The following is a 23,733-nucleotide window of genomic DNA, read 5'->3' on the forward strand; positions in this document are numbered from 1 at the left end:
GTAACAGGGAAGAAGAGATAGTACATTCACATAAACATACACAGTCAATCAACAGTGGAATTCACATCAAGAATTTTAAAAAAGTTTGTGAGCCATTTCCCATTGTTTTAAAACAACTAAAATAATAAGAGCTTGATGTCATAAATATTTATAATCAACTCCTGATTATAAAATCTAAAAGAAAAAAATCTTAACACATGGGCTTATTCTGAGTAAAAGGTTATTTTAATCAATTTTTCAGAGTATTTAAAAAGAACACCTAGTTAAGAAAAAATAATTTTTAAATTTTGCAGTATTGGCAAAATGATTGGTATATATTAATACCAATCATTTAACACTGAAAACATTTTGTACAATGTAAAAAATTTTTTGACAGTATGTGACTAGAAATATTTCATTACCATAAAGCTACAAACAGATTTATGCTCCTAAGAGCAAAGTTAGAAAAGCAAAAATAATACTATAACCCTGATAAGCACCAAGACAGAACTCTTTTGCACTTTGGGCCTGATTGGTTGTATTTAAACATAACCTCTACCAAAAAGGACCAAAATGACACCTTATTTGGTAAAAACAAAGAAAAAAAAAAGGATAAAAATATACACACTGAGGTCTGGAAACTGAAGAATGCCCACTTTAAAACAATAAAATCAATCATACCTATTTTTAAACTAATGTGACATTTGCAAAATATATCCATGTCACTTTTCTTCCTCTTTAGTTCACTTTTACAATTCACACTGCTCCATTTTTGTTAATGTGTTGTCACACTAGTGTAAATAAATATTCTGAATTATAGGAGTTTGCCATAATGAATCCAGACCATTAGAGCCAGACCCAGTAGCTCAAACAATCTTAGTTGAAGCTCATTCCAACTAGTGAAACACATTATTTATCTGTGTAGTTTTAAAAAACCTTAGCGAGGTGTGTGTGTGTGTGTGTGTGTGTGTGTGCGCGCGCGCATGTATGTGCATGCCTGTACACATACAAGTTTGCCAGGGCAGTGGGAGAGTGTCTGCATCCCAGAGAGAGGAGTGATATACAAGCAACCGTACACAATGGCCCGAAAGACTTGGGCAGCCAGACACCGAATTTCCCCTCAAACAAACCTGAGGTTGAGCAATGGGGGAATTAAAGGATCTGTCCTCACAACGTGGAATCAGTGACAGGTTTGGAAAACGAAGACTAAGGCAGGATGCCTTGGCCACAACATTCCCATGACACTGGAGGATGTGAAGCAGTGACAGGGTTCAGGCAGGGATCAGGGACTGACTCTGGCTGCACTTGGAGGGATTCCCTTGGTCTGCAGCTGAGGATCCCTGGACCCTCCCCAAAGGGCATTGGCAGTGGCCCTCCATCTCTTAGTGAGGACGTCTCATGGATCCCAGGGTCTGAGCCTGGGTATCCCTGCCTCTCGGTCTCAGAGGTTCTCTCAGTACAGATACTATCCCTTCTAGAGGCTTGGCCAAAACCCATCACTACCTTCCACTGCCAACTCAGTCTTAGAAAGGGGTTCTCCTTCTGTCTCTGTGAGGTCCCTGAGTTTGAGGTAATGCCAACGTACCGTACGCTGTGTGGCAGTAACAAAGTCAGGCAGTCCACTGGAAAACTTAAGCAATCTAGATTCAATATATTAGCCTGTTTCTGTTATCTCAGTAATACTTTTTAGCGAGATAGTTTCTCCACACAACTTATAATGTGTGGGGTAAAGGAAAAAATATTGCTAGAATATGATAGAAAGATTTTAAAAGTTCAACACTGAAACTCCTTCTTTAGGGAAGGAAAAGGAGGCATATTATGTTCCCACTCTCTATTTTCCATCCTTGGCTTTGAGGTACAAGAGCACCAATATTCCTGTAAAGCGTGTTAAAGGTTCTCCCGGTCCCTCTACCCACAAAACAATCCTAGGGAAATCCTGAAGCATCTACTTCCCAAATCTGTAACCATATCTCTGGGCATGTCTATATAGCTCTTTAATTCTTTCAAAATCCATAGCATTTTTAAAACAAAATGACATATTTGCATTCATTAAATGCCAGCCATGAAATCATCACTTAAAAAAAAAAGAAACTAGTCAGATTATATATACGTAAGTCAGATAAAATTCTTTTTTTAAATTTATGTATTTATTTATTTATGGCTGCATTGGGCCTTCATTTCTGTGCACAGGCTTTCTCTAGTTGCGGCAAGTGGGGGCTACTCTTCCTTGCAGTGCGCGGGCTTTATTGTGGTAGCTTCTCTTGTTTGGGAGCACTACTGCTCTAGGCGCTCAGGCTTCAGTAGTTGTGACACATGGGCTTCAGTAGTTGTGGCACACAGGCTCAGTAGTTGTGACACATGGGCTTCAGTAGTTGTGGCACACAGGCTCAGTAGTTGTGGCACATGGGCTTAGTTGCTCCACAGCATGTGGGATCTTCCCAGATCAGGGCTTGAACCCGTGTCCCCTGCATTGGCAGGCAGATTCTTAACCACTGCGCCACCAGGGAAGCCCTCTCTTTTTAAGGTGCTTTATTTGGTCTGCTGAAGACATGCCTACGGCTGCTTCTAAAAGCCCTTAGGGAGAGCCTCAGGTGATATCCTGCAGTTGGATATTTTGCTCCAGTGCTGTCAGCTTCTTAAACTACACTGTAGATATAAGTTGTTGCATGAAAATCCCCCAAAATGTGCACACTAAATGCAGAGAAAAACCTCATTTATAATTCAGGTGAATTTTCATCACACCAAAATAATGATCTAACCTGCTCAAACATGTAACTTCTTTTTTCCCCCATGAACTAAATCCTCTTCTTTAAAAAATGGTCAGATTTGAAGATCAAGTTAAAACCCACCATATTTCAAGTTAAACTCTGAAGGTTTCTATACAACTGTAGCATGATTTCAAATTCATATTGGCATTCATCTTTCTATATTTTCCTATATTTATCCTAAAGAAGCTTCCTGGATCATAATATTTACGTAGAAATTAAAAGCGTTTTATATTATACTGCAAGTTCCAGTAAATTCTCAGTTTATCAGGATTTACCCTTAGCGCAATGTCACACAACTTCTGCACGAGGCAAGTATACCGGTAACAAGTTATTTCAAATACAAAACTCTTAGCTCTGTGTCATAATTAAATTTGGGTATAACTGCAAGCCTTCCACTGAATCATCTCGGCAAGAAGCAACCTTTCTTCAGCCAGGAGGACAGACATTCCCACAGGATTAGCAAACTCTTCTGATGTTAAGAGATCCCTTTTCTGAAACCGCCTCTAAGGCTGAGGCCACCATTTACTCCTCCTTGTGGGACTGAAGTTCAATTACCATGATGCTGCTGTCAAACACACGGAGCCTGAGAGGTAATTTCAGGGCTTCCAGCATCTTGCATGCATTCACTAAATCTTCTGGTGAGAGCAATTCCATTCCTCGAGCTCGGTTTACTAAACAGTACACCTCTGTGAGTGACATTATTCCCCCTCGTTCCTCCAAAGGCGCCTGCAATATTCCAGCCAGCTGTTTGGCCAGCTGCATGTGGTACTGTGTGCCTGAGCCGTAGGTTTCCCTGGTAACCGGGTTAGCTATTCCCATGCTCAGCAAATAGGATTTAAACCTGATGACCTCATCTTCCGTGATGTCACCTTGCTTGTCCTTAATCTTATTAGCAATGGATTTTGATACCACCACCAATTCCCTTAGCCTTGACCATTAGCTTGCTGAGGTCTTCGAAGGCCTCAGAAATGTTTTTGTCAGTTTTTTTTCTTTTTTCTTCCAGTTTCTTTTCAATACCTACAATTCCTACAGCCCTTATTCTTCCTGGCTGGGGTGCTCTATTTGCTCGTAATGACTGGGAAACTGGCATATTCTCCCATCTTCTCTGTGTCATTTCCTCTGATAAACGCCTGTAAAACTCAATCTGGCCGTGTTTTTTGAAGGAAAGCTTGATGCAGGAGTTCTTACTACACTGGAATGGGCCAGGTTCTTTGTTAGAAGGAGCTGGGTGAAGATGAACCACTATTTTGGCACTTTTCCCAATTCCAGCTGCCTGTTCTTCAATGAACACGATTTGGGAAAGAGGAATGGCCATGCAGCATTCATGATTTTTCTGATCTCTCCAAATTAGATGGTGTGTACTAAGAAGGAGGGTCCCAGCATCAAATTTTATCTTCTCCTCGCTGTCATAGATGTGCACACTGCCTCAGTTCCATTTTTAAGTGGAATGGTTTTTGCCCTAATGAGTTGTGTTCTTTATATTTTTTGGATTTTTTTTTACATCCTTATTGGAGTATAATTGCTTTACAATGGTGTGTTATTTTCTGCTTTATAACAAAGTGAATCAGTTATAGATATACGTATGTCCCCATATCTCTTCCCTCTTGCGTCTCCCTCCCTCCCACCCTACCTATCCCACCCCTCTAGGTGGTCACAAAGCACTGAGCTGATCTCCCTGTGCTATGCGGCTGTTTCCCACTAGCTATTTTACATTTGGTAGTGTATATATGTCCATGCCACTCTCTCACTTTGTCACAGCTTACCCGTCCCCCTCCCCATATCCTCAAGTCCATTCTCTAGTAGGTGTCTTTATTCCTGTCTTACCCCTAGGTTCTTCATAACATTTTTCCCCTTAAATTCCATATATATGTGTTAGCATATGGTATTTCTCTTTCTCTTTCTGACTTACTTCACTCTGTATGACAGATTCTACATCCATCACCTCATTAAAAATAGCTCAATTTAGTTTTTTTTATGGCTGAGTAATATTCCATTGCATATATATGCCACATCTTCTTTATCCATTCATCCGATGATGGACACTTTGGTTGTTTCCATCTCCTGGCTATTGTAAATAGAGCTGCAATGAACATTTTGGTACATGACTCTTTTTGAATTATGGTTTTCTCAGGGTATATGCTCAGTAGTGGGATTGCTGGGTCGTATGGTAGTTCTATTTGTAGTTTCCTAAGGAACCTCCATACTGTTCTCCATAGTGGCTGTACCAATTCACATTCCCACCAGCAGTAAAAGAGTGTTCCCTTTTCTCCACACCCTCTCCAGCATTTACTGTTTCTAGATTTTTTGATGATGGCCATTCTGACTGGTGTGAGATGATATCTCACTGTAGTTTTGATTTGCATTTCTCTAATGATTAATGATGTTGAGCATTCTTTCATGTGTTTGTTGGCAATCTGTGTATCTTCTCTGGAGAAATGTCTATTTAGGTCTTCTGCCCATTTTTGGATTGTTTGTTATTGAGCTGAATGAGCTGCTTATAAATTTTGGAGATTAATCCCTTGTCAGTTGCTTCATTTGCAAATATTTTCTCCCATTCTGAGGGTTGTCTTTTCGTCTTGTTTATGGTTTCCTTTGCTGTGCAAAAGCTTGGTAGTTTCATTAGGTCCCATTTGTTTATTTTTGTTTTTATTTCCATTTCTCTAGGAGGTGGGTCAAAAAGGATCTTGCTGTGATTTATGTCATAGAGTGTTCTGCCTATGTTTTCCTCTAAGAGTTTATAGTTTCTGGCCTTATACTTAGGTCTTTAATCCATTTTGAGCTTATTTTTGTGTATGGTGTTAGGGAGTGATCTAATTTCATTCTTTTACATGTACCTGTCCAGTTATGCAGCCGCATAGCACAGGGAGATCAGCTCGGTGCTTTGTGACCGCCTGGAGGGGTGGGATAGGGAGGGTGGGAGGGAGACGCAAAAGGGAGGGGATATGGGAACATACGTATATGTATAACTGATTAAATTTGTTATAAAGCAGAAAAAAAAAGAAAAAAAAATTCTGAGCAGACTGTGCCGGAAATAAATCTAAGTTTGTATTTCCTACGTCATGAATCTCTTGATGTAATTTAGTAAGGTCTAAACTAACATCTGTTTGGTTCCAAACTCCCATAATATGAGTCTGAATTTGTTCCCAAGAATATAATGATTCATTCACTTTTAGAGGAGTAATACAAATCCATCTATATTTTTTATGAACCTCAAAGCTAATCTTACTTTGAGCACTGTTAATTCCTGCCCTATGTGTAAAATTGCTTCTTCTAAGGCATCCACCTTTGCTTCTTTCTATCTATAACTTCCTGAGTAGCCAGAGCTAAAGATACATTTTTTGAAAGCTCATTTACATGTTGAGCTGTATGTACTTGTTGAGCTAAGGAAGTTATTGAAAGAGAAAATGATGCTATTACAGCTATAAATGTAGATATTCCTAGAATTAAAGCTGCAACAAATCTCTTTGAATGTAATAAAACTTCAGTTTCATGCAAAACTTGTAAGCCATAATCATCATACCAGGCAGAGGATAATTTTACAGGCAACATAATGTATGGTGGTCGTTTAAGAATCATTAAAACTTGTACATTCATAGAGGGATTTATACAACTTGTCAAAATACAATCATAGCAATGTGTCCAAAAAGTAGAATCAGAAGTATTATGATAAATATTTAGATCCACATATTTTGGGGCTACCAAGAATACATAAGGTGCTGACACACAAGCCTGCATAGAATAAATGCCCATATTTTTAGGTCTATGAAGAATAACTGGTGATGGTGCAGCAATAGCTTTCCAAAGCTGGGTCTGTGAGTAATACATATTATCTTGAGCCATAGTTAGGATAGGAGGCACCCATCCTCCAGTGTGCCATCTATTAACACGCATAGAAGCAGGAATGAATGAATTATTCCAATCATAACGTGCATGATGTTGTAAATAAGATCTATAATCCTTAGATGGATCAGGATTACTCCAATCATGCACATTTTTTGTGGTATCCTGTATGGGAATATCTGTTCTTGAAGAATATATACAATAATTCCATGTAGGAAATCCTGTATTGGTATCTACAGCATCCCAGTTACTATCCAACTGGTCTTCCAGAAATTGTAATATAGATGATTGTACTCCTGTACGAATACCATAAGGAGGATTACAAGGAGGAAATTTTAAAGGATGAGAGGAAGGTTGATTATAAGTTGGATCTTCTCCGGGTGCTAGATAAATCAAAGACCAAAGAAGTCTCTTATTAGATTGACTCGAAGGAGAAGCAGTAAGCTGCCCTTTAAGAAAAACTGGTATACATCCATTCTTACGAGCGGCTACAGAATTATTAATTGATGGAAATATAAAACATATAGGATGGAACCCTGATTTTCCATGAAAAGTAAAATTATTGTTTGTTTTAAATTTATTATATGGATAGGAGCTTATGGCTCCTCCCATTAACCTGGGCATAGTAGTAGATACTGGTATATCCTCATTATCCCAGGCTACAGTTTGTAAAATTGGTGGATCAGGGAGATAAGTCCAATAAGAATTACCCAAAGCATTTCCCCTAGTTACCTGGCAGGCCAATATAGCAAGCATAGCAACAAAAAGATTTCCAGGTGTTAAGGTAACTCCCTGGTCTGTTACCACTTTCTCGGCGTCATCAGCAAGTCATTTAATCTGACCCCAAGTTGGTGGGTTCGAAGTTCTCGTAGAGATAGCTTGTCTCTTGCCAGATCTTGGGCGCGGACGCGGCAGACAAAGAATTGATCTCTCTCCAATGGTGAGGTTTTGTATCAGCTGCAGCAGCGGTTCTTTAGCTGATGGTGATTCATCAGCTGACGCCTCCTGCTGTGGTGGCTTGTGCCTGACTGGGAAGTGGTAAGGTGGGGGCGGAGGGCCCGACATGTCTGATGAGACGGTCAGGCACCCACAATGGCAAGTCAGCGTCCTGTGGAAATACACAAGCATACCCTCTGCCACTGGTTAGTAAAATATCAGGTCCTTTCCATTGACCAGTGAGCAGATCCTTCCATTTCACCCTAGGTTTAGGTTTATTAATATCAGGATTCCAATGCCTCATCATGGCAGTATTACCTTGTGAATCAGTATTCAAATTATTTAATACAAATAGTGTGTGTTGAAGAATGTGATGTGGAGAACTGTACTTGAATTTTCCTTGCTGTAATTTTGTAACTTGAACTTTTAAAGTATGATGGGCTCTTTCCACTATTGCTTGACCCTGAGGATTACAGGGGATTCCCATAGAATGGGAAATATTAAAATTTTCACAAAAGTCTTTAAAAGCCTTTGAAACGTAGGCAGGAGCATTATCAGTTTTTAGAGATTCTGGAATGCCTAGAAAGGCAAAACAGAAAAATAAGTGTTGCATAACATCCTTAAAAGCTTCTCCGGTTCTTGCTGAGGCAAGAATTACATGAGGGTAAGTATCCACTGAAACATGTACATAAGACAGCTTTCCAAAAGTTGGCACATGAGTTACATCCATTTGCCATAACACATTAGGTAATAATCCTCTAGGGTTGACCCCCATGGGCAAACTGGATGAATAAGTTGGACAATGTGGACAATTTTTAACTATAGATCTGGCTATCTCCCGAGGCAGTTGAAACTGATATCGCAGAGCTGCGGAATTTTGATGATGCAAATTATGTGAAGCTAGTGCCTCCTCAATACAAGGGAAAGCTACAATTCGTGTCAAAAGGTCAGCTTGGCGATTACCTTCACATATGCTACCAGGCAAGTTAGAATGTGACCTTACATGACCGACATAATAAGGTAAAGAACGTGCCCAAACTTGTTTTTGTAAACAATTTAAAAGATCAAAAATTGTAGTTTTATGCTCTGGCAAGACTGTGGTTTCTATATGAGGAAATAGCTTAACCACATACTGTGAGTCTGAATATAAATTGAAAGTCTGGTTCTGCAGCTCAGTGAAAGCATGTATTATTGCAATTAATTCCGCTTTTTGAGCAGAAGTTTCCTGAGTTTGAATTACCTTTGGAACATTATTAATAAGTAAAGCAGCTTTTCCTTTAGATGATCCATCTGTAAAAACTAAAGCTGCATCTTCTATTGGCTGATCAACATAGCATTTAGGAAATATAACTGGATGTGTAGCAAAAAATTGTAATAGCGGATGTTTTGGCAAATGAAACAGAATTTGTCCAGTATAAGAACTAAGAGCTATTTGCCAGTCTTCATCATTCTGTAATAAAATTTGTAGTTGATCTTTATTATAAGGGATAATTATATGTTACATCCTTTCCAAACAATTCCTTACTTCTTTTTCTTCCTTTAGCTATTAAAGTTGCTGTTAACATAGGATAGGAACTAACTATTTTCTTTGAAGTAGCTGGTAAATGGATCCATTCCAAAGGTCCTTCCTGCCAAAGTATACCTGTAGGTGTGACTGGAGTAGGCAAGATTAGCAAACACCATTCTTTTGTGTAATCTATTCTTTGTAAGAAGCAGTTGTTTAAAGCAGATTCAATAGACTGTAAAGCCTTTTCTGCTTCAGGAGTCATATTTCTAGATGAGGTTGGATCTGAATTTCCTTGTAATATGTTAAATAAAGGCTTCAATTCTGCTGTAGTTACTTTTAAATAAGGTCTAATCCAATTAATATCTCCCAATAGTTTTTGATAGTCATTTAATGTTCGTAAATTATCTTTCCAAAGTTGTAATGGTTGATGTGTCACAGTTTGTGTATGTATTCTCCCTAAATAAGTCATAGGTGGTTCAGTTTGAATCTTTTCCGGAGCTATTTGGAGTCCATTTTTTTTGTAATGCCTCTGTTAAATGCTGTAAGACTTCTTGTAAATATCCTCTATCTGAATGGGCCAACAATATATCACCCATATAGTGTATCATATATACTTCCAGATTATTCTTATTTCTGTTATAGCCTTATCCACAAATTTTTGACATAAGGTTCGACTATTTTTCATTCCCTGAGGTAATACTTTCCATTGATCTCTTTGATAAGGTTGCTTAAAGTTAGTAGAGGGTACACTAAAAGCAAATCTTTTTCTATCTTGAGGGTCCAAAGGAATAGTAAAAAAGCAATCTTGTAAATCTATAATAATTATATTATAATTTATTGGAACAGCAACAGGAGAGGGCAATCCAGGCTGTAAAGCTCCCATATCTTCCATAGTATTATTAATTGCCCTTAGATCTGGTAAGAGTCTCCACTTTCTGTTCTCCGTAACAGATATTGCCCACCTGAGAGACAGACTTGAGCCACTTGGACACAATCATATGGTGTCATCCATCTGTTAGCAAAAGCATCTAGCAAAGTGAGTGTATAGGGAGCTAATGGTCCATAATCAACACATGCAGGCTTTAACTCTTTGAGAATCTTATAAGGCAGAGGTTCCCATGTCACCCCATCATCAAAGGCTCCTTCAAAACCTACAGGGAAACAAGCAGCAAATTCTGGATCATCAGAGACCTGCATTCTTCTGGAATGCATCTTTGGATTAATATTAAATGTATTTTTAATCATTTTGTTAGTTGGAGGAGGTGGAGGTGGTCTCAAAGGCATCTCTTGTTTATAATCTGGTAATGCAGGATAACTAATTTTTGGCAAAGGTGTTTTTCTCTCAGAATTAATAACAGGAAAATCCCAAGGATTTGGCTCTCTATGATAAGCAGCAGCAGCTTCCTCCAGGTCTTTTTGGTCTTGAGGGGACAACTCATCATCATCATCATCTATTTTACATTTTTCAAATGTAGCTGCCAATACTTTCTTAGGAGGTGGTTTTGGAGGTATTAAGGGAGTACTTTCATCTGGAGTTCCCATATAAGGTATTCTCTGTCTTTCTTGTACTGGATCTAAGGTATCTCTAATGAGATTCCATAGAGCAAAAGTATCTACAGGAACTTTTTCAGGACCATGAAGTGAATAATATGTTTTTAATTGATCCCCTACCTTAGCCCATGTATCCAAATTAACTGTACCTTCCTCTGGGAACCATGGACATTGTTCTTGAATGAAGTTAAAAAAGTTAGCTAATTGACTAGTAGTTACCTTAATACCTCTTCCAGATAATATGTTTAATAATATCAATAAATAATTTTCTCTCTTTAGATTCCTTATGACCCATAGTTAACTTACCTTTTATATTACTTATTAGATTATCCACCCTTCACTTACCTTGCCTATACTCTGCAAGGGGGTCTTCAGCACCCTAGGTGGAAGCCTAGCTATCCTGAACTTACTCTATTTACACTTACCCTTCAGGTCCCTGTTTGGGCACCACTTGCCGGAGTCCAGCTCCAGCGAGTCCAGGGATACCCGAGGGATGGATAGTGTCGGCGAAGGAAATAATTCTATTACACTTCTTAAAGTATCAGCACTGCATGTTTCTCTTTCTCATGTCTTTTTTGCTTACAATCACAGGTTTATATATTGTAGTTGATTACATTACCAGGTATGTGGCCAAACAATCTTAGCACAATCAAACCTCAAAATATTCTATAAAGATTTTTAAAAAATCCCCTAGTTTCTAGATGTCCTATTAAAATATTTCCCCAAGTTCCCATTAACCACAGGTTATTTCTTAGTAACCAAGCCAAGCAGTTATATGATTATTTTAATTGTAAAAGTTGGAGCTACCTGTTCCTATCTCTCTTCTTGCATGGGCAACCTTTTACAATGGTTCCATGAAAATATTTACAATATACCTGCATGCTCTTTCTCATTTCCTTCAACTGAGACAGTGTTTTCTCCCTATCCTAGCAACCAATTCTGCTCTAGTCATTTGCTTTTCTATAATTAATCTTCCTTTATAATAGAACCATAAATTTCCTATGTCATCAGAAACTCTGGCCCATGGCCATAACTCCATACTAGAGGGCGTTTTTCATAAAAACATCCCCTTAGTTCCAGGCTCTTAATTCTTTACCCATTTCCCCAGGGCTTTAGTGGGTACTTCCCATTCTGTGGTAGTTTCAGGAGGGGGGGGAGTCCTAGAGGAATTTTTCTTTCACGTGGAGCAACATCCCCCCCAAATTGCCCCTATATGTAAATTTATTATCATAAAACATAACAATGGAGCTGTAGTCCACCTTCCTGGCATGGCGCTGCCTTGCAGTTATGCCTTCCATTGCTCATGACTTTGTCATGGTGCAAGGGCTCCAGGATGGCTTCCGACAGCTGGGATAAATCCCACTTGACCATGGGATGTGATCCTTTTAATGTGTTGTTGGATTCTGTTTGCTAGTATTTTGTTGAGGATTTTTGCATCTATATTCATCAGTGATATTGGTCTGTAATTTTCTTTTTTTGTAATATCTTTGTCTGGTTTTGGTGTCAGGGTGATGGCGGCCTCGTAGAATGAGTTTGGGAGTGTTCCTTCCTCTGCAATTTTTTGAAAGAGTTTGAGAAGGATGGGTGTTAGCTCTTCTCTAAATGTTTGATAGAATTCACCTGTGAAGCCATCTGATCCTGGACTTTTGTTTGTTGGAAGACTTTTAATCACAGTTTCAATTTCATTACTTGTGATTGGTCTGTTCATATTTTCTGTTTCTTCCTGGTTCAGTCTTGGAAGGTTATACCTTTCTAGGAATTTGTCCATTTCTTCCAGGTTGTCTATTTTATTGGCATAGAGTTGCTTGTAGTAGTCTCTTAGGATGCTTTGTATTTCTGCAGTGTCTGTTGTAACTTCTCCTTTTTCATTTCTAATCTTATTGAGTCCTCTCCCTCTTTTTCTTGATCAGTCTGGCTAATGGTTTATCAATTTTGTTTATCTTCTCAAAGAACCAGCTTTTAGTTTTATTGATCTTTGCTATTGTTTTCTTTGTTTCTATTTCATTTATTTCTGCTCTGATCTTTATTTCTTTCCTTCTGCTAACTTTGGGTTTTGTTTGTTCTTTCTCTAGTTCCTTTAGGTGTAAGGTTAGATTGTTTACTTGAGATTTTTCTTGTTTCTTGAGGTAGGGTTGTATAAGTATAAACTTCCCTCTTAGAACTGCTTTTGCTGCATCCCATAGATTGTGGATCGTCGTGTTTTCATTGTCATTTGTTTCTAGGTATTTTTTGATTTCCTCTTTGATTTCTTCAGTGATCTCTTGGTTATTTAGTAACGTATTGTTTAGCCTCCATGCTTTTATGTTTTTTTCCCTGTAATTCATTTCTAATGTCATAGCGTTGTGGTCAGAAAAGATGCTTGATATGATTTCAATTTTCTTAAATTTACCAAGGCTTGATTTGTGACCCAAGATGTGATGTATCCTGGAGAATGTTCCATGCGCACTTGAGAAGAAAGTGTAATCTGCTGTTTTTGGATGGAATGTCCTATAAATATCAATTTAACCTGTCTGATCTATTGTGTCATTTAAAGCTTCTGTTTCCTTATTTAATTTCATTTTGGATGATCTGTCCATTGGTGTAAGTGAGATGTTAAAAGTCCCCCACTATTATTGTGTTACTGTCGATTTCCTCTTTTATAGCTGTTAGCAGTTGCCTTATGTATTGAGGTGCTCCTATGTTGGGTGCATATAGATTTATAATTGTTATATCTTCTTGGATTGATCCCTTGATCATTATGTAGTGTCCTTCCTTGTCTCTTGTAACATTCTTTATTTTAAAGTCTATTTTATCTGATATGAGTATAGCTACTCCAGGTTTCTTTTGATTTCCATTTGCATGGAATATCTTTTCCCATCTCCTCATTCTCAGTCTGTATGCGTCCCTAGGTCTGAAGTGGGTCTCTTGTATACAGCATATAGATGGGTTTTGTTTTTTGTTTGTTTTGCGGTACGTGGGTCTCTCACTGTTGTGGCCTCTCCCATTGTGGAGCACAGGCTCCAGACGCGCAGGCTCAGTGGCCGTGGCTCACTTGCCTAGCTGCTTCATGACATGTGGGATCTTCCCAGACCGGGGCACGAACCTGTGTCCCCTGCATCAGCAGGCGGACTCTCAACCACTGTGCCACCAGGGAAGCCCTGGGTCTTGTTTTTGTATCCATTCAGCAAGCCTGTGTCTTTTGGTTGGAGCATTTAATCCATTCACATTTAAGGTAATTATCAATAGGTATGTTCCTATGACCATTTTCTTAATTGTTTTGGGTTTTTGTAGATCCTTTTCTTCTCTGTGTTTCCCACTTAGAGAAGTTCCTTTAGCATTTGTTGTAGAGGTGGTTTGGTGGTGCTGAATTCTCTTAGCTTTTGCTTGTCTGTGAAGCTTTTGATTTGTCCATCGAATCTGAATGAGATCCTTGCCAGGTAGAGTAATCTTGGTTGTAGGTTCTTCCCTTTCATCACTTTAAGTATATCATGCCACTCCTTTCTGGTTTGTAGCGTTTCTGCTGAGAAATCAGCTGTTAACCTTATGGGAGTTCCCTTGTATGTTGTCATTTTTCCCTTGCTCTTTCAATAGTTTTTCTTTGTCTGTAATTTTTACCAATTTGATTACTATGTGTCTTGGTGTGTTTCTCCTTGGGTTTATCCTGTATGGGACTCGCTGTGCTTCCTGGACTTGAGTGGCTATTTCCTTTCCCATGTTAGGGAAGTTTTGACTATAATCTCTTCCAGTATTTTCTCTGGTCGTTTCTCTCTCTCTTCTCCTTCTGGGACCCCTATAATGCAAATGTTGTTGCGTTTAATGTTGTCCCGGAGGTCTCTTAGGCTGTCTTCACTTCTTTTCATTCTTTTTTCTTTATTCTGTTCTGCAGCAGTGAATTCCACCATTCTGTCTTCCAGGTCACTTATCCCTTCTTCTGCCTCAGTTATTCTGCTATTGATTACTTCTAGTGTAGTTTTCATTTCAGTTATTGTATTGTTCATCTCTGTTCTTTCATTCTTCTGTTAAACATTTCTTGCACCTTCTCGATCTTTGCCTCCATTGTTTTTCCGAGGTCCTGGATCATCTTCGCTATCATTATTCTGAATTCTTTTTCTGGAAGGTTGCCTATCTCCACTTCATTTAGTTGTTTTTCTGGGGTTTTATCTTGTTCATCTGGTACACAGCCCTCTGCCTTTTTAGCTTGTCTATCTTTCTGTGAATGTGGTTTTTGTTCCACAGGCTGCAGGATTGTAGTTCTTCTTGCTTCTGCTCTCTGCCCTCTGGTGGATGAGGCTATCTAAGAGGCTTGATGGGAGGGACTGGTGGTGGGTAGAGCTGACTGTTGTTCTGTAGGGCAGACCTCAGTAAAACTTTAGTCCACTTCACTGTTGATGGGTGGGGCTGGGTTCCCTCCCTGTTGGTTGTTCGGCCTGAGGCGACCCAACACTGGAGCCTACCTGAACTCTTTTGTGGGGCTAATGGTGGACTCTGGGGGGCTCACACCAAGGAGTACTTCCCAGAACTTCTGCTGCCAGTGTCCTTGTCTCCTTGGTGAGCCACAGCCACCCCCTGCCTCTGCAGGAGACCCTCCAACACTAGCAGGTAGGTCTGGTTCAGTCTCCCTTGGGGTCACTGCTCCTTCCCCTGGGTCCCGATGCACACACTACTTTGTGTGTGCCCTGCAAGAGTGGAGTCTCTGTTTCCCCCAGTCCTGTCGAAGTCCTGCAATCAAATCCCGCTAGCCTTCAAAGTCTGATTATCTGGGAATCCCTCCTCCTGTTGCTGGACCCCCAGGTTGGGAAGCCTGACGTGGGGCTCAGAACCTTCACTCCAGTGGGTGGACTTCTGTGGTATAAGTGTTCTCCAGTCTGTGAGTCACCCACCCACCAGTTAAGGGATTTGATTTTACTGTGATTGTGCCCCTCCTACTGTCTCATTGTGGCTTCTCCTTTGTCTTTGGATGTGGGGTATCTTTTTTGGTGAGTTCCAGTGTCTTCCTGTCGATGACTGTCCAGCAGCTAGTTGTGATTCTGGTGTTCTCACAAGAGGGAGTGAGAGCACATCCTTCTACTCCGCCATCTTGGTTCCTCTCTCTTCCCATATGATCTTACAGAAAACACTGAACGAACTTTTTGGCCAACCCCAATATTTATATGTATATATTTAGTAGGAGGTCCATCAGCTTTTCAGTCCTGGGAACTCCATGATCAATCATTTGGATGGCCTCTTTGGTCATGCTTTCTTTTGGTTAAACACACATTTTTTACTCTGAAGATGAGCACTGCGACATGGCCTTTGCACCCTAGGACCCCATTCTACACTGAAATCACAAGACTAGTTCAATGGCGTCTCCCACATTCATCTCTCACCTTCTCAAGATGGCTTCAGTTTTAAGGACAGTGACGCTAAATACTTTTTCATTTTCGTTTTCTTTTTTCACAGCTTTATTAAGATACATTGACATACAACATTGTGTAAGTTTAAGGTGTACAATGTGTTGAATTGATACACTTAACATACTGCAAAATGATTACGATTGTGTTAGCTAACACCTCCATCACTTCACATATATACTATTACATTTTTGTGGTGAAAACATTTAAAATATACTCTCTCTCAGCAACTTTCACATATATAATACAGTATTATCTGTAATCACCATGCTGTACACTTCAGATCCCCAACTTATTCATCTTATAACTGTAAGTTTGTCTGTTTGACCAACATTTCTCCATTCAGTCCCCCCTCCCTCCCAGCCCCTGGTAACAACCATCCTAGACTGTTTCTATGAATTTGAATTTTTGGACTTAACATATAGGTGATACTATACAGTAGCTGTCTTTCTCTGATTTATCACAATTAGCATAATGCCCTCAAGGTCCATCTATGTTGTTGCAGATGGCAGACTTCCTTCTTTCTCATGACTATTATTTGTGTGTGTGTGTGTACATACCACATCTTCTTAATCCATTCATCCATGGACAGATACTTAGACTGTTTGCATATTTTGGCTATTGTGAATAATACTGCAATGAACATGGGAGTGCAGGTATCTTTTCAAGATCTTGTTTTCATTTCCTTTGTATATACATCCAGAAGTGGGTTTGCTGGATCATATGGTAGCTCTATTTTAAATTTTTGACAAACCTCCCTACTATTTTCCATAGTGGCTGCACCAATTTGCATTCCCACCAACAATGCTCAAAGATTACCTTCTCTCCTCTTTGCTAACACTTTTTCTCTCTTGTCTTTTTGATGATAGCCATTCTAACAGGTGTGAGGTGATATCTCATTGTGGTTTTGATTTGCATTTCCCTGATGATTATTGATGTTCAGCTCTTTTCATATAACTGTTAGCCATCTGTATATCTTCTTTAAAAAATATCTATTCAGGTCCTCTGCACATTTTTCTTTTTCTTTTTTTTTTTTACTATTGAATAGTGTGAGTTACATATAAAATTTGGATATTAACCCCTTATCAGAAATGTGGTTTGCCATATTTTCTCCCATTCAGTAGGTTGACTTTTCACTCTATGGATTGTTTTCATTACTGTGCAGAAGCTTTTTAGTTTCGTGCAGTCCCATTTGTCTATTTTTGCTTTGGTTGTCTTGCTTTTAATCATACCATGAAAAGTACTGCACAGACAATGTCAAGAAAAATTTCCCCTATAACTTCTTCTAAGAGTTTTATGGTTTCAGGTCTTACGTTCAATTCTTTAGTCCATTTTGAATTAAATTTTGTATGAGGTGTGAAATAAGGGTCCAATTTCATTCTTCTGTTATGTGGTTATCCAGTTTTTGCCAACACCATTTATTGATGAGACTATCTTTTTCGCATTATGTATTCTTGGCACCTTTGTCAAAGATCAGTTGACTGTAAATGCATGAATTTACTTCTGGACTCTCAATCCTGTTCAATTGGTCTAAATATCTGTTCTTATGCTAATACCATACTATTTTGATTACTATAGCTTTGTAATATACTTTGAAATCACACAATGTGATGCCGCCAGCTTTGTGTTCTTGCAGAAGATTGCCTTGGCTATTCAGGTCTTTTGTGGTTTCATACACATTTTAGGATTGTTTGTTCTATTTCTGTGAAAAACACCACTCGAATTTTGAGAGAAATTGCATTGAATCTATAGGTCATTTTGGGAAGTGTGGACATTTGAGCAGTATTAATTCTTCCAGTCCCAAAGCACAGAATATATTTCTATTTATTTGTGTCTTCACTTCCTTTCATCATTGTCTTATAGTTTTCAGTGTACAGATCTTTTGCCTCCTTGGTTAAAGACATTCCTAGGCATTTTATTCTTTTTGATGCAAATATAAATGGGATTGTTTTCTTAATTTCTATTTCTGATAGTTTGTTTTTAGTGTAAAGAAAGACAACTGATTTTTTGGAGATATAATTGACATATAACATTGTATTAGTTTCAGGTGTACAACATAATGATTTCGTTATATATATATATACACACACATATATATATTATGAAAGGATTACAACAATAAGTTTAGTCAACATCCATCACCAAACATAGTTACAGTTTTTCTCTTGTCATGAGAACTTTTAAGAACTACTCTCTTGGTGACTTTCAAATATACAATATAGTATTGTTAACTAGAGTCACATGTTGTACATTACATCCCCAGGGCTTGTTTATCTTACAACTGGAAGTTTGTGCCTTTTACCACTTTCATCCATTACAACCACCACCTACCTTTGGCAGCCACCAATTTATTCTCTGTATCTTTTAAAATTTAGATTTAACATGTAAATGATAACATATGGTATTTATCTTTCTCTGATTTATTTCACTTAGCATAATGCCCTCAAGGGCTATCTGTGTTGACCCACATCGCAAGATGGTGAGATTTCCTTTTTTTAAATGGCTGAATAATACTGCGTTGTGTGTGTGTATATATATATATACACACACGTATATATACATGCATATGCATATATATATATATATATATATACAGATTCTTTATCCATCTGTCCATTGATGGACTCTGGTTGTTCCATATCTTGGCTGTTGTAAACAATGCTTCAATGAACATGGGCATGCAGGTATCTTTTCAAAATAGCGATTTTGTTACTTTCAGATATCCAGAAGTGGGATTTCTGGATTATGTGGTAGTTTTATGTTTAATTTTTTGAGGAACCTCTCTGTTTTCTACAGTGGCTGCACCCATTTACACTCCTGCCAACAGTGCACAAGGGTTCCCTTTTCTCCACATCCTTGCCAATATTTGTTATTTTTATCTTTTTGATAATAGTCATTCTAACAGGTGTCAGGTGATATCTTGTGGTTTTGATTTGCATTTCTCTGATGATTAGTGATGTTGAGTAACTTTTTATGTATCTGTCAGCCATTTGTATGTCTTCTTTGGAAAAACGTCTATTTAGATCCTCCGTATGTTAATCTGATTTTTTTTTTGTATTGAGTTGTATGAGTTTTTTTTGGATATTAACCCATTATCAGATGTATGATTTGCAGATATTTTCTTCCATTCCATTGGGTGCCTTTTCATTTCACTGATGGCTTCCTTTGTTGTGCACAATATTTTTAGCTTGATGTAGTCTCACTTGTTTATATTAGCTTTTGTTTTTTTAAAAAAATAAATTTATTTTAAATTTTGGCTCTGTTGAGTCTTTGTTGCTGCACGCAGGCTTTCTCTAGTTGTGGTGAGTGGGGGCTACTCTTCATTGCAGTGCACAGGCTTCTCATTGTGGTGGCCTCTCCTGCTGTGGAGCACGGGCTCTAGGCATGCAGGCTCAGTAGTTGTGGTGCACAGGCTTAGTTGCTCCGCAGCATGTGGGATCTTCCCAGACCAGGACTTGAAGCTGTGTCCCCAAGGCAGATTCTTAACCACTTCCCCACCAGGGAAGTCCCTATTTGTGTCATCTTTTATTTCTTTCATCAGTATCTTTTAGTTTTCTGAGTATAGGTCTTGTGCCTCCTTACGTAGGTTTATTCCTAGGTATTTTATTATTTCTGATAGGATGGGAAATGGGATTGTTTCCTTAATTTCTCTTTCTGATCTTCTGTTGTTAGTATACAGAAATGCAAGAGATTTATGTGTATTAATTTTGTATCCTGCAACTTTACTGAATTATTGATGAGCTCTAGTAGTTTTCTGGTAGCATCTTTAGGATTTTCTGTGTATAGTATCATGTCATCTGCAAACAGTGACAATTTTACTTCTTTTCCAATTTGGATTCCTTTTATTTCTTTTTCTTCTCTGATTGCCTAGATTAGGACTTCCAAGACTATGTGGAATAATAGTGGTGAGAGTGGACATCCTTGTTTTGTTCCTGATCTTAAAAGGAAATGCTTTCAGTTTTTCACCATTGAGAATAATGTTCGCTGTGGGTTTTTCATATATGGCCTTTATTATGTTGAGATATGTTCCCTCTAAGCCCACTTTTTGAAGAGTTTTTATCATCAATTGGTGTTGAATTTTATCAAAAGCTTTTTCTCCATCTATTGAGATGATCATATTTTTATTCTTCAATTTGTTAATGTGGTGTATCACAATGATTGATTTGCAGATATTGAAAACTCCTTGCATCCCTGGGATAAATCCCACTTGAATGGTGTATGATCCTTTTAATGTGTTGTTGGATTCTGTTTTCTGTATTTTGTTGAGGATTTCTGCATCTATATTCATCAGTGATATTGGTCTGTAATTTTCTTTTTTGTGGTGTCTTTGTCTAGTTTTGGTATCAGGGTGATGATGGTGGCCTCGTAGAATGAGTTTGGGAGTGTTCTGGAGAAAAGTCTCTTCAATAAGTGGTGCTGGGAAAGCTGGACAACTACATGTAAAAGAATGAAATTAGAACATTCTCTAACACCACATACAAAAATAAACTCAAAATGGATTAAAGACTTAAATGTAAGACTGGATACTTACTGGATACTGGAGGAAAAAACAGGCAGAACACTCTTTGACATAAATTGCAGCAGTATCTTTTCGCATCCACCTCCTAGAGTAATGAAAATTTTTAAAAAAGTAAAAAAATGGGACCTAACTAAACTTAAAACCTTTTGCACAGCAAAGGAAACCATAAACAAAACAAAAAGACAACCCCAGAATGGGAGAATATATTTGCAAACTAAGTGACCAACAAGGGATTAATCTCCAAAATATACAAACAGCTCATGCAGCTCAATATCAAAAAAAAAAACCAAACAGCCCAATCAAAAATGGGCAGAAGATCTAAATAGACATTTCTCCAAAGAAGACATACAGATGGCCAAAAAGCACATGAAAAGATGCTCAACATCACTAATTATTAGAGAAATGAAAATCAAAACTACAGTGAGGTATCACCACTCAGAATGGCCATCATCAAAAAGTGTACAAACAGTAAATGCTGGAGAGGATGTGGAGAAAAGGGAACCCTCATACACTGTTCATGGGAATGCAAATTGGTACACCCACTATGGAGAACAGTATGGAGGCTCCTTAAAAAACTAAAACTAGAACTACCATATGATCCAGCAACCCCACTTCTGGGCATCTATCTGGAGAGAATCATAATTCGATAAGATACATGCACCCCAATGTTCCTGGCAGCACTATTTACAATAGCCAAGAACCTAAATGTCCATCGACAGAGGAACGGATAAAGAAGATGTGGTACGTGTATATAATAGAATATTACTCAGCCATAAAAAGAATGAAATAATGCCCATCTGCAGCAACATGGGTGGACCTACAGATTATCATCCTAAGTGAAGTAAGTCAGACAGAAAAACAAGTATCACATGATATCACTTTAAGTGGAATCTAAAAAAATGATACAAATGAACTTATTTAGAAAACAGAAACAGACTCAGGGACTTTGAAAACAAACTTACAGTTACCAAAGGGGAAAGGTCGGAGGGGAGGGGGAGGGATAAATTAGGAGTTTGGGATTAATGTATACACACTACTATATATAAAATAATCAACAAGGATCTTCTCTATAGCACAGGGAACTCTACTCAGTCAGTATTCTGTAATAACCTATATGGGAAAGAATCTGAAAAAGAATGGATATATGTATAACTGAACCACTATGCTGTATACCTGAAACTAACAAAACATTGTAAATCAACTATACTGCTATATAAAATAAAAATTAAATTAAAAAAAAGATACTCCATGGTTTATCTTCCTACATGCTTATCAGTTTGTATACTGTTGATTCCCTGTTGGGGCAGGTCACTCTTCACTTTCTGCTTTCATTTAGCAATTTTGCCTACTAAGTTGTAATCTGGGTCCAAATCATTTTCCAGTAAAGCCAAAGCTTGAGGATCACCCAGCTGGAAGGGAAACTGGATCCACAGAGGGCCTTTAGCATATTTCCACGAAAGGGCTTTTCCTGCACTGAGGTGCAAATACCCGGATTCTGGAACCCTTTCTAATCATCACCAGATGGGCTGGAAGTGACTGTCTCCTTTGAAAAATTGAGTTTTTTGTTTCTTACCTAAGCCACCTTGGTTTCTAACAGAAAAAAAAGATATTCTAACTATTTGTCACCCCTATCCAAAAGGACAGAGCTCCAGTGACCCAATAAGCAAATGACCAAAACCCAAAATAGAAAAATGCACAGGGAATATGGATAGTCCATAGGCAGGGGAATGTAAATCTCTCTTAAATGGAGGAAAAGCTTAGGCCTACTCTTAATAGTTGCAAAGTAGATCCACAATGAATTTTTTTTTCTTTTCACAAAATCAAATTTTGATTTTACTCTTTGGTAAAATCAGAGTCAGGATTTGTGGAAATAAGCATTCTCATATACTGCAGGGTAGAGTGTAAACTTTGATAAAGAGAAATTTGTACCAAAATGAAAACTGCATATACCCTTTGATCTAGTCATTCTGGGACTTCATCTGATATATATACTCCCATGTGTGTGTGTGTGTATATATATTACAACTAACACTGTAATAAGAAGGTTGAGGAATGACATTAGCATCATGGCCATATAAAATATCCCTCACTCCCGTCCACCAACAAAAAGTTGGCATTTATCCATGAACAAAAGTGACTTTGAGAGAACTGTGGGGTCTACCAAGGGACCCGGGAGGAGCCTTGCCCACCCATGTATTGATGTCAACAGACATCAGTCCTGGCTGTGGACCCTGCAGTGGTCTGTGAGCTGCCTCCAACCCCTCTCAGGCAAAGGACCTCAACAGGTATTTCTCCAAAGAAGATACACAAATGGCCAACAGATATATGAAAAGGTGCTACATATCACTAATCATCAGGAAAATACAAATCAAAAACCATGAGATATCACTCACACCTGTTAGGATGATTCTCATCAAAAAAATAAGAGATAGGGTCCCAGTTCAAGACAGTGACCTAAGAGGATCCTGAGCTCACCTCCTGCCATGGACACATCAAATCTACAGCTACATACAGAACTTCTTCCCCTGAAAGAAACCCCAAAACTAGCTGACTTCTACATATGAGGCAACAGAGAAAAAACCCACATCGTAGGAAGTAGGAGAAGCTGAGACAATCTCATCATAAACCTAATGCAACAACCTGCAATCAAGAGGGAACTGACAACTCTGAGCTTATCCCTGATGAGCAAAGGTGTTCAACCCCACATCAGGCACCCTAACTTTCAAGACGTGCACCTGAGAGGTGAGCCCTGAAATTTCCAAGTTTGAAAGCCACCAGGGCTTGCGTACATGAGATCCAGAGGCTACAACTGAGCTGAGAAACAGTTCCTAAAGGGCTCACACAGACTCACCTGGCTACCCACCACCACAGCCCAGTGCAGAGGCAGCCAGCTGAAAAGCACCCAATTTGTTTATCTTACAGCTCCGGCCTGAGAAGCAGACTTTTCTAATTGAACACACAACTAAAGGCCAACTGAAATGCTCTCCAAGGACTATGGCCAGCAGGTGCCACCATCATGCCTTCCCTCTTCCCACTCCAGGTCGTGGTGTCTCCAAGAAAGGGGCTTATGTATATACCTGACACCCAAGCTTTTGTGTCCGCCACCCAGAGAACACATCCTTTGATAGTGTGGCTCTTGTGGCCAATGTGGCTTGTCTTCATGGGTTCATCAGGATGGTGTCAAACAAGGAAATAGTTAACTGGCTATCATAATAGGGTTCAAAAGCAGAGGGAGCAGACAGAAATGCCCATCTCCCAGTCTTC

General features: G+C 38.7%; 1 pseudogene across 1 annotated transcript; it reads right to left on the reverse strand.

The window, feature by feature from the left end:
* Positions 1–3,095: 3,095 nt before the first annotated feature.
* Positions 3,096–4,106, reverse strand: LOC307051032 (vacuolar protein-sorting-associated protein 36-like; annotated as a pseudogene). Its single transcript has one exon. The product of its transcript is annotated as a vacuolar protein-sorting-associated protein 36-like (transcript).
* Positions 4,107–23,733: the final 19,627 nt, after the last annotated feature.

Source organism: Hyperoodon ampullatus (genome assembly GCF_949752795.1).
Source record: "Hyperoodon ampullatus genome assembly, chromosome: 3".
NCBI classification, from domain to species: Eukaryota; Metazoa; Chordata; class Mammalia; order Artiodactyla; family Ziphiidae; genus Hyperoodon; species Hyperoodon ampullatus.